Source organism: Mytilus californianus, unplaced genomic scaffold (genome assembly GCF_021869535.1).
Source record: "Mytilus californianus isolate M0D057914Y unplaced genomic scaffold, xbMytCali1.0.p SCAF_12, whole genome shotgun sequence".
Lineage (NCBI taxonomy): Eukaryota > Metazoa > Mollusca > Bivalvia > Mytilida > Mytilidae > Mytilus > Mytilus californianus.
In genome coordinates, this window is record NW_026262604.1 from 20,804,872 (window position 1) to 20,817,181 (window position 12,310).

A 12,310-nucleotide genomic window follows, 5' to 3' on the forward strand; every position below is an offset into this window, starting at 1 on the left:
TATCACATGTCCTTTTTTATGTTGAAGACCTATGCTGTTAACTATGAATCGCGGAGTTAGTCAAAAGTATTTTATTTAATTGACTCAAATTCTCATATTTAATTTATGATATACTAAAATGTATCCAAATTACAAAAAGTCTAAATTAAACGATTAAAGGAGATGTGACATGATTTTTTTTGTTTGTTTTTTTTTTTAAATAAATATTTATTTATACATAATTACCCCCCAAAACACATCGAAAGCAATATAATTATCGTTTAAATGGATAAAATATGAATTTAAATGTATCGATCTGTCGACATACTAATTATGCATATTTCAATCCCGGAAGTTACTCAGAACGAGGCTGTGACGTCAGTGGTTTCACCAATCATATTTGACTGAAGGGTGTATAGGCATAATTAGCGCAATTTCATTTTCGAATATCTTCCAACAAAACCCATGACAGTGATTAAAAATGGTTCTGTGTGTTACCAGTGGATGCAACAATAGGCATAAGAAGGACAGTTTAATTAGTTTTTTCTGTTTTCCGAGTAACCCGCAAACCAGGAAGGCGTGGACACACTATTGTAAGAGATGGGACTTCATACCAAGCACTGGTCATAGACTTTGTTCCGCCAACTTTACAAATGCATGTTACGATCGTGACCCAGAAGTTATGAAGAATCTCGAGGGTTGTCCTACCATGAAGCCAAAACTCCGTCCAAATGCGGTACCTGACATTCCATGGACACAACCAACAACAGCCGAGTCAAGGCCACCTATACCTAAGCGGGGAGCTGATGAGAAGCGGAGAAAGGCTGACGTAAATATTTTTTTTTTATCTTCGCAAATATTTTTTTGCGTCCCTTTTTAATAATATTATTTTTTATAGTTTCGTCGTATTTGTGTATAGCCCAATATATCTCAGTGTTTAAAATTTGGTATCGTGTACCTCCTTAGTGTATCTCACTACCTGTTAACGTGTGCAGGTGTGTACACTGAAATTGGACATACATCCATAAACATCGATCAGAAGTTACAGGTATGCGGCACACTTTATCCGCAATGCTGGGTTACCTTTTGAAGTTGAAAGCTACAGGCGTCATACCCAGCAAACACACAACATTTTAAAAACATTTTTTAAATGTCATATGGACGTCTCTCACAAAATATTTCAATAAGATATCATTTAAACATAAAAAAAATGTTTATTTTATTGTTTTTGAAATGTTTTATTTCTAACATTTAAGTAAAATGTTTTTACAACATTAACAAAATATTATTTGCTAATATCTTTTATTCATGTTCTCAAACATTGTTCTAAAATATCCCGTAGATATTTTATAATATAAAAAAATAATATTTTCTTCAATTGGTATTTTATATTTTAACAACATTTAAAGTAAATATTTTCCAAATATCCAAAAAACATTCTGCAAAAAAATGTTTTACAGAAAATATAGTTTTGCTATTTGCATAAAATGTTTTATAACGTAAAATTAAAATGTTTTACATAAAACATCTGAAAAATATCAGCTAAATGTTTTCTATAAAATATTCTGACATACACATTACTTAATAGTCTTACTGATATTTTATTCAACATTTTACGGATATAAAATAACGTTTTATTTAAACTTAATTTCAAAACACCACAAACAACGTTTTGTGGAATTAGCTCGTTATTTTCAGGATAAGATATAGTACTACATTTCATCAATATCATGACAAGCAAGATACTATGGTTGAAATCCTTAATTGATATATAGAAGATCCTTGAAGTCAGATTTTATTCCTTCTTATATTAAAATTCAAAAGAGTCAACATTAAATTAAGCAATAATGTATTAATAAACAATCACCTTTCTTTAATGTTTATTAATTTCATTCGTGTATATTTTAGAAATTAAGAAATGAAAACTGTAACTGTACTAAGTTCAATTTTCGTATCGTTTATATGCCTTACGGAAAACCGACCTTTTCCGGAATCGACTTTTGTTTTATCACCGGAAATGATTTTGAAATTTGAATTTCGAAACGAAGACAGGATATCAACAAAGAGAGCCAAGAAAATTGTTTGTTACGCGATATATACTCACTTGGTAAGAATGATTAATCTGTTAAGATGAAACTTGTGCATTCATTGTGTGTGTTCAATCATAATCGGAACCAAATTACATCTGTTTCTGGAGGTGCGGATCAAGGGTTTGAAAAAGGGGGCCCTGCCCAAGGCAAGCAAACGTTTGGAGTGATACTTGTAAATAGTCTATACATTTATCTTATAAGTAGCTCCATAAGGGGGTCGGGGCCCCTAAATCCGCCACTGTTCAAGCATCTACGTACACCAATTATGAATTTGTTCATTGATATAAAAAAATTATAAGGATATGTGGCTTGTGAAGTTGTGTATGTGTTTGATTGCCAATACACCTTATCGCTATTTGTCCGCCATTACTGGCCATGGACATCAAAAAAGTTCCCGTAAAATGTTGACGTCATATTAGAAAATATTTGACACCACAATTGAAAGTAATACACCTTATCGCTATTTGTCCGCCATTACTGGACATCACACAACTGTCACAAGTTCCCTTAAAATTTTGACGTCATCACAAAAAATATCTGATACCACATTGGAAAAGTGATTGCTGTTTGACGTCAAAAGTTCAAGCAGGATAGATTCTCAGGTCAAGCGGAAATAGCGATAAGGGGTATTATTGTATGACGTACATGTATGCTGACGTAAAAAGTTCAAGCAGGACAGATTTCCAAATACTGAAATAGCGATAAGGTGTATGAGACAGCTATCCACCAGAATTTAAATGACTTGGATAAAAGAAATTATAGGTCACTGTACGGCTTTCAAAACTGAGAAAACCAATGCCATATAGTCCACTTTGAAGCCTTGACAAACAAATGTTAAATTTTTCTCAACACAATTGAAACAAAACAACTAACTGCCTACATTAAATACACATAATTATGAAAAAGAAATTTGACAGACTTAAACCAACAACAACTATTGCAATAAGCATGACTCAATACCTTGTTTCCGAGGCACACAAACAAGCAAGTTACAATAACACTTATATAAGCACCATTTGAATATGGAGATTTTTTTTTCTAGTAAAATCAGTGTATGCATGTATTTGCAAAACAGTAAATTAAATTTCCCTTAACAGCTTAATGAACATTACAAAGACTATGTAAGACTTCAGTACAAGCAAGATAATATAAACTGTTGCTTAAAATTATTTAAATTGCAATGTATCTTTTTTTTTTGAACAGGAGCTAAAAGAAAAGCCACAAAGGACAAGTTCAATATGCAGGTTTACAATTTGGAAGTGGCGCAGGTTCCTTGGAATGTCTACAACCTTTCAGGAGAATTTTTTTTGGAAGTAAGATTTTCATACAGAATTACTGTTATTCCATATTTAATTCAAATATTTAGCATAAACAATGCATTACATTCAAGATTAAGGGCATACAATACAGAAAAGATATATGGATATTTGAATAAACTATTTTTTTTGTGACAAAATAGAAACAAGTTGTTTATTTAAATCAATCTTTTAGTCCAACAGTGTGCTTTCATAAACATCATATTTGTTTTCCTTTGAAGTATTTCAAATACATATAAACAACTCATTTAATGACATCTGTGTGTTTCTCGGAAGTTAAGTTATATTATTATCATCATTGCGAAAACAATGCGTAACACTTCGATAAGTTATTATATGCCTATAGTATACTTCTAGGACTGTATCATATGCCCTTAGATACAAATGACAAGTTATAAACTATGTCACTCTACAGAGTTTAACACTTAAAAAGGACAATAAGATGTTTAATGACATTATGTAGCAGGGCATTTAAAGGCCCCTACATGATACAATGCATTTAATGAAAACTAAAAAAAAACAAGAAAAACAACAGCCTGATTTATACAAAACAATAAAAGAAAAAAAATATGATAGACAACAATCAACGAGTATAATGAAATAAGACTCTTGACTGGACACATATCAAGTCTAAAGTTTTTTATGTCATATATAATGTGTGTTTTTTTTTAATAACTAAATGCAGTTCAGCGTGGCATATTGCTCTCTCTCAACACCGTCAGCCATTTATCGTCCCCTTCCGACAGACTATCATGGTTATTTGTTTCAAAACTTTAAAGGGGAGGGGATGTATATCCTTCAGGCAACATGAATCGTTCTATAATAAAGGATGTGCAAGAAGTTTATATATGAATGTAAGATTATTTTTTTTTTCAGAAGCATGGCACAGCAAGATAAAGATATAAGACACTACAAGACATTCCAAGTGATTTTGAATAAGACAATTGATTGACTTTTTCAATTTATTCTTAAATAAATCAAATAGTTGATGTAAAATGGTGTTTTGTTCTCATCTCTTCAGCCAATTATCAATGATTATTGACTTAAGATGTAACCCTATTAGAAGTGTAGCGTTTAAGTTTAGAAAGAGAAGTTGTATTGAAAAATCTGAATTTGGGACTCAAGTTTTAGTCAATGTAACTTGAACTTAAAAATGTGTATAATGTTTGCATAATGTCCAATGGCGTATATGTCGTGCATGTTCAGGTTGACATATGCATGATGTGTATAAGATAGGTAATACAGGTTGAGAGTGAAAAACTAAACATTATACCATTGTGGTTGGAATGTGGGCTTTCTTGCACTGTCTGTCGTCTGTCCACCTATATTTGTCGGATTTTGTCCAACAAATATTTTCATCACTGTTTTTCCCAAAACTGCTGATAAAGATGAGTTCATATTTAATGAGCTGCTTGATAGTGATGAACTGTGATGTGTGAACATTTTTGTATCTGGCACCTGTTTCCTGTTTGCTTATACATTGTATTTCAAAATGTTGAATGTTCTCAAATTTTTCATTACTTTAATTAGTAATGCTGATGAACAGAATGACTTCATATTTGGTAAGTGGCTTGACCATGATGAGTTGTGTCTGCCATTTTGGATGATGTCAAAATTTGTAGATACTTCTTGTTTTTAGAGACTTTGAATTGTGAATTTCATATATGCTTAGAAAAACAACTGATTTATTCTTGTTTGTATATAGAATTAATCACTGTGTATACATTAATTTAACTAATGATTTGTTATTTAAAAAAGCAGGAAACTCAATCAAAAGTAAAGACATTTTTATATTGATATGATCTAGATATCAACCAAAAACATCTTCTTAAAACATTTTGAAAACATTTTTTAGGCACAGTCTCACTTGCAAGAAAACATCCAAAAAACATTTTTATAACATTATTTGATGTTCATGATGTTTTTCAAACGTTCAGAAAATATTTCTAGAAAATATTTTTTAAAAGATTATCAAAATGTTTTATACACCATTGTTTTTCACATTATCATGATATTTCTTTACAACATTTTAATTATATTATGCAAATATTTTAGAAAATATATTAGAAAACGTTTTAGTGATATATATTCTACCATACATTTAATGTTTTTCTCACATTTTTTTGTGATATTTTCATGACATTAGACACAACATTTTAAAAACATTTTAAAGATGTTTTTGTGTTTGCTGGGTACCCCCAGGTGATGATAGATAAGACATAGGTAATATGCAATATTGCGTAATATGCGTCGAATCTGTGTACATCCATGATCACCTGCTGGGTGCACAGGTGAGGTTGGAAAATAGACTAGAGCAAATGTTACAGACATAAGTTACGTAATGCATACCTGTTTTACCTGTTGGAATAAACAATACCCGACTGTCGGTTATGGGGTTTTACAGAATAGAGAAAAAAGGACTGACAGTGCAGCTTAAAAAGGGGGGGATAGGAAATAATGGGTTGCTGGATTTACTTTGTAAAGAATGGAGTATAATAAGCAAAATGAATAGACAATAAAGAAGAAATGTTTTTAAAGTAAGAAAAGAATTAAAAAAAAACCTGGAAAATCAAAATTTTAAATGCCTGTCAGTCTCCACAACTAAAACATAACCTGCAGTAGGTACATAGATTCTAATAAAAATTAGGCATGTATAAAAGGTGTATTGCAATTAAGTTTTTATTATTTACCCTTATTGTTTTATTTATTTATGGAAAATCATTTTATTTCTTTATTAAAAAAAATTGTGAAGAGATGCCAAGTCATACTATCAAAATGATAGACCACTGATGCAAGGTTATTGAGGTGAAATATGCAAAAGGTGACTTGATATGGCATGGTATTGGTTGCAAAAATTTGATATTTTTCATTTAAATGCAATATTTCTTATTTAATTGGTATATTTCTTCATTTAAATGCAATATTTTTTATTTGAATGGTATATTTTTTCATTCAAATGCAATATTTTTTATTCAATTGGTATAAAATGTCATTTGAATGCAATATCTTTTATTCAATTGGTATTGTTTTTTTATTTATATGCAATAATTGCATATGGGAAATTCTTTGACGTCGTAAGGTCAAATTTGCAACAACGTTTGTGATTGGTCGGAAATTGTTTGGATTTCTCCCCTTTTTTTCTAAACATGGGTGACCAAGAATTAAAAAACGCGTCAGAATATCGCTCCTCTAACTAAATCTAACGTTCGTGCGAGTCCTGCACTGGCTGTTAAAATCTTGTGGTCATAACTAGTATTTCTATTGCAAAATTTCGATGGTCAAAACGTTCGGTCCACTTTTCAAAAACCGTTTCATTGTATATGGATTTATATGCAAGTATATCGGTTTTTAAAAATAGATTAGACACCGTTGGTTTTCCCGTTTGAATGGTTTTACACTACTAATTTTTTTAGGGCCCTTTATAGCTTGCTGTTCGGTTTGAGCCAAGGCTCCGTGTTGAAGACCGTACGTTGCCCTTAAATGGTTTACATTTACAAATTATGACTTTGATGGAGAGTTGTCTCATCGGCACTCATACCACATCTTCTTATATCTATATACAACGTAAACCAGGCGTTTTTCAGACTGTTTTCTTTTTTTAATAAATCCTTTGCCGCGCGCGTTGTGTACTGATTGATAACTCAGTCTGGGAGAACAAGATTTATTTCAGTACCAGTTATAATCAGGTTTGAGCAAACTTCCAGTAATTGCAAATACTCTTATGTCGGTGCTTTGTGTCTATTGTCTTAATGTTATAGTTTTGTTTGTATGTCTCGTACCGATCTTTCGAGTTAATTTGCTGATTTGTGCAAGTTGTTATTTTATTGTACTGTACGTTACACCACTGTCCCAGCTTCGGGATGGGTTGCTCACAAACATGTTGTTGTACTGTTACACCGCTGTCCCAGATAAGGGGGAGGATTGGGATCCCGCTAACATGTTTAACCCCGCCACATTCTGTATGTATGTGCTTGTCCCAAGTCAGGAGCCTGTAATTCAGTGGTTGCCGTTTGTTGCTTTGTTATACATATTTGTGTTTCGTTCATTTTTTTGTACATTAATTCGGCCGTTAGTTTTCTCGATTGAATTGTTTTACATTTTTGATTTCGGGGCCTTTTATAGCTGACTATGCGGTGTAGGCTTTGCTTATTGTCGAAGGCCGTACGGTGACTTATAGCTGTTGATTTCTGTGTCATTTGATCTCTTGTGGAGAGTTGTCTCATTTGCAATCATACCACATCTTCGTTTTTATATCCACCCTGCCATATTCTTTATTTGCCTGTCCCAGGGATGGAGCCTGTAGTTTAGTGGTTGTCGTTGGTTCCTGTCTCGACTCATATTTGATATTTTGTAAATTGTTTTGTTATGTATAATTAGGCTGTTAGTTTTTTCGTTTGAATTGTTCACACTTTTCATATCGGGCCTTTTATAGACGACTTTACAGTATCAGGTTTTTGTCATTGTCGAAGGCCTTACGATTGTCTACAAAAAGCATTTGTCTACATGACGGCAAAAAGCTCTACAGAGCTTATGTTTGTAGTATTTCATGTAACCCGACTTACAATAAATGTTTCTTATCTTATCTTATCTTATCTTATCTATAATTGCTTACATCCACACCATATTTGAACTCCGGTGGATAGTTGCCTTATTAGCAATCATATTCCATCTCTTCATTTTTATATTATATATGTGACTTTTAAACTCGTGTTTTCCTGAACAAGCATGAAATAATTTTCACAAGGCGTTAAAATTAGCAACAAACAATCAATCAATTTAAACTTGTGTTAAATAAGAGGAAAACCATTTGATATTTATTTATTTGTTGGGGTGGGGGACAGAAGGATTTCATATATGAATATGGTTGCCTGGTAAGAGCTGAAAAATAGGCATGATTAGCGACTGATTGAAATGAATAATAATGCCCTCTCTTCCCTTCCCCATCCTTCATCTATAAATTTAAACTGACCACCACGGAATAGCCCAATAGTGTTGAAAGTAGCTTTAAACACCAATCAATCAAAATCCCTTCCCTAGAATATTAAATAATCGTCCCTTAACTGTTATTGTCCGTGTAGTTCATATATTTATCCAGCTTATCGTCCTTCAGGGATGTCCTACTAAGGCTGTCATACCATAAAAACGTTTATAAAACAGCTCACATTCTAATATATCTGCATTCATAAATTTATTAATTTCATTTAGACTAAACGACGCCATGTTTGTTATGTGCCTATGCCGTCAACCTATCAAAAAAGAAGAGGTGGAAGAGAGCCAGAAGATCTTTCCACTGCAAAAAAAACAACAGAAATGGACTTCTTCTGGCTTACTTCCGAAGAACAAAAAAAAAAAAAAAAAACGCGCCCCATTGATATGTTTTATAAAACGCCTTGCCCCTACCCTTTTTTCCAAAAAAATGGCATTATTAAATATATAAACATATATATAATCATCAAAATTAAAATGCTATTGTATTTTTATAAGACCTACTTTATTACATGACCTGGGACTAATGACATCTATCTATAAGTCCTAGCATACATTAATTATTATAATATGAATATGTTTCTTGTTTTAATAACCACATATGATGCTATGCATGAGTCACCATTTATCAGGACATGAATTGGGTTTACATAGAGAGGATAAGGGACGACATCAGAAAATCAATGAATGATAAAAAACTTAATTCAAATAGTTTTTTTTTGGGGGGGTCAAAATTGCTGCATGTTTTGTTTCATTAACATCGATTTTATATATATCCTTATTGGTCAATCAATTTTCCCCAAATTAAGTTAAGAGGGGGGGGGGGGGGGGGGGGGTAGGGGGTCTTTTGATGTCAGATGTCGTCCCTAATGTGCAACAAAATAGATAAGGGGCGGGACCAAACCTATAGATAACATGATAAAGAAATGATGAAATATACAGAATACGTTGATTGACTTTTTGTTGCCTTATGTCCAGTGGCAAATATGTCACGCATGTTTAGGACAAATATAATAGAGATCAAAGGATAAAGAATAGAGTGAAATGGTAAAAACTAAAAGATATAGAATTATAGAAACGATCTTTGATCTGAAACCCCTACCCTCACACACACACCATAACCATTACTGCCAATACTCGCATATATACATCTCTATACAAATATCTAAATTTGAACCTACTCCCCTCCCCTCTAGACACCGAGGTTTTGGATCCGCCCCTGTTAAATGTGTCTAATTATATACATTTTGTACGGGTCTAGATAATAGCTAAACGTACAATCATATAATTTGTTGGATACCTAATTATATTATATAATGTGTCACAAAATAAACTTGTATACTCCCCTCTTCCCAATGCAGTATTGAAAAGTAAATCATTTAAAAGTCCTGGAGATAAAATATGTTTTGAAATATGCCCTGCATACTTATTTATGCAAAGACATATATATATATAGTAATTATTGAACTACTGTGGGGCTTGAAAAAAAATCTATTTAAAGGGATTCGGAGACGAAGACAGTAAAAAAAAAGCTCAGCAACGAATCCTAAATGTAAAATGATTTTCAGCATAAGACATAAGAGCACATATTATAGATAGATTAAATATGAAGTTCACGCCTCATATAGTAAAGTCCTATGTCATAGGACTATTGTTGTAACATGGGTTAGTAACTGGTTCCAATTTATCCTGAATTGTCTTTATTAAAGAATTAGTTCCGGAGTATAACAGTAGCACTAAAGAACGTCATGATTACATGTATCTGGACTTAGAAGGGGGAGGGGGGCTAGCTATGTATTTTTTTTTTATTTCAATGTGTAGACTGTAGGAGATTGTTTTCATTGGAGGTGTTTTTGCCATGCACGCAGGCATCTGTTTCTATCCATGAACAAGTTGTGTGTCAAATTAATTATTATTACTTGTCACTCGCATTTTTTGTTTTTTTTTTTTAATTCTTGGTCACTCAAGTTTAGAAAAAAAGGGGAGAAATCCAAACAATTTCCGACTAATCACAAACGTTGTTGCAAATTTGACCTTATGACGTCAAAGAATTTCCCATAATGCAATTATTGCATATAAATAAAAAACTACTATACCAATTAAATAAAAAATATTGCATTCAAATGACATTTTATACCAATTGAATAAAAAATATTGCATTTGAACGAAAATTATACCATTTGAATGAAAAATTATACCATTTGAATGAAAAATTATACCATCTGAATAAAAAATATTGCATTTAAATGAAAAAATATACCATTCAAATAAAAAAATATTGCATTTAAATGAAGAAATATACCAATTAAATAAGAAATATTGCATTTAAATGAAAAATATCAAATTTTTGCAACCAATACCATGCCATAACTTGAATGAAAAACAAATATTTTGGCTAGTGTATGTATGCAAGCCTTTATATTGCATAAGACATGAAGCTGAATAATATAGTTTTAACTTAAATAAAATAATGGAAATAAATCCAATTGATACAGACCTGGGAGTATTAGATAATGTGTAAGTATAGACTGAAGATATACACATTATAACAAATATCACAACAAAAAAATCAGTACTCCTAGAACATTTTCAATGGGATGATTATGGAGGAGACAAATACATGAATATATTTTACTGTTTCAAAACTTCTTTTAATATTACTTTTAATACTTCCCCTGTTATGTCATACTTATTACACATGTATTGGGGGCAGCTTCAGTAATTCAAATTTCACACCCAACATACTTGGTTAGGTGATAGGTAATTTATTACCTCTCTTTTTGTCTTATTTAATGTAATTCAATTACCTGTTAAACTCAAACATTTTTAAGAAATATATCTTGATTTATAGTGAAATAATTGTTATAGTACTGATATATTTGTACACATATCTCTATATATGCATTCTAAATTTTAAAATGTGCATTATATTTCATATTGTGTTTATACGTGTACATGTATGTATGTGGTGCGACTATAATAAACTATAATAAACTTTTGAACTTGAACGCTACATTTAGCAAACTAACTAATTTAAATTATTAAATTAATATCTAAGAACCAATTTATTAGTGGTAAATTTGATTGCTAATCAGACAACTATCCATGAAAGCTCAAATAAAATGGAGTTAAGAAGTTAGGTATATTTCTCTATGTTTTTGATTTCATTATAATTGTAATTTAAGACCACATAATTATTCAGAAATGCAATTGACCATTGTGTGACCCAAGACGTTCACTTGTATTTATATGTCTTAATTAATTATCACAGTAATTAAAGTTCTGTAAAACTAAATTTACAACAAACATTTATTCTTTGCAGATCCTACAGCTTGCATATTGCTTGAAAGATCGTCAATGTCGGACTCTTCGGATGACGAATTTATATCTTCTACTTGATTATTTTCAACAAGTAACGGCTCAAACTGATACGGTCGAATATCTTAAGTTTGAGAGTTGTCTTGAAAACTGCTGTCAACACCGTCCATTGTTTAATTATGCAGAAATGTGATCGACTTCGTCCATATTGAGACATTTTCTCAGCTTGTATCCACTGACGTCATCACGATCACGTGACCGGTATCTAATTAAAAATCAAAGATTACGACAAGCGCTGGATTATTTGACCATAAAAAGTCCGTTTAATGAGGTTTTGACAAGAAAAATTTATTAAAATATGTTTTTTGACCAATATTAATTAATTAATTAAAAAATAAAAAAAATTAAAAATTGTGTCACGTCTCCTTTAACAATGCATGGACTAGATAATATCAATCAGCATTTCGTGTGTATTTTAGGCTAGATGCCTTCTCATTAACCATCGAGATGACCCCGAAGGTTGCCGGCGGTCATGTAACCCGATAAAAACATAGATAGCGAGCACGTGCAATTGAATTTTTTTCTAGATCTGTTTAATTTCATGTTCAGGTTAAAAAAATG

General features: G+C 31.6%; 2 long non-coding RNA genes across 2 annotated transcripts; both read left to right on the plus strand.

The window, feature by feature from the left end:
* The first annotated feature begins 537 nt into the window (after positions 1–537).
* Positions 538–12,100, plus strand: LOC127721534 (uncharacterized). Its single transcript, XR_007991296.1, has 2 exons — positions 538–808; positions 11,694–12,100. It is a non-coding gene; the product is annotated as an uncharacterized LOC127721534 (long non-coding RNA).
* LOC127721533 (uncharacterized) lies at positions 1,879–4,381 on the plus strand. The gene is made up of 3 exons (XR_007991295.1): positions 1,879–2,086; positions 3,273–3,382; positions 4,262–4,381. It is a non-coding gene; the product is annotated as an uncharacterized LOC127721533 (long non-coding RNA).
* Positions 12,101–12,310: the final 210 nt, after the last annotated feature.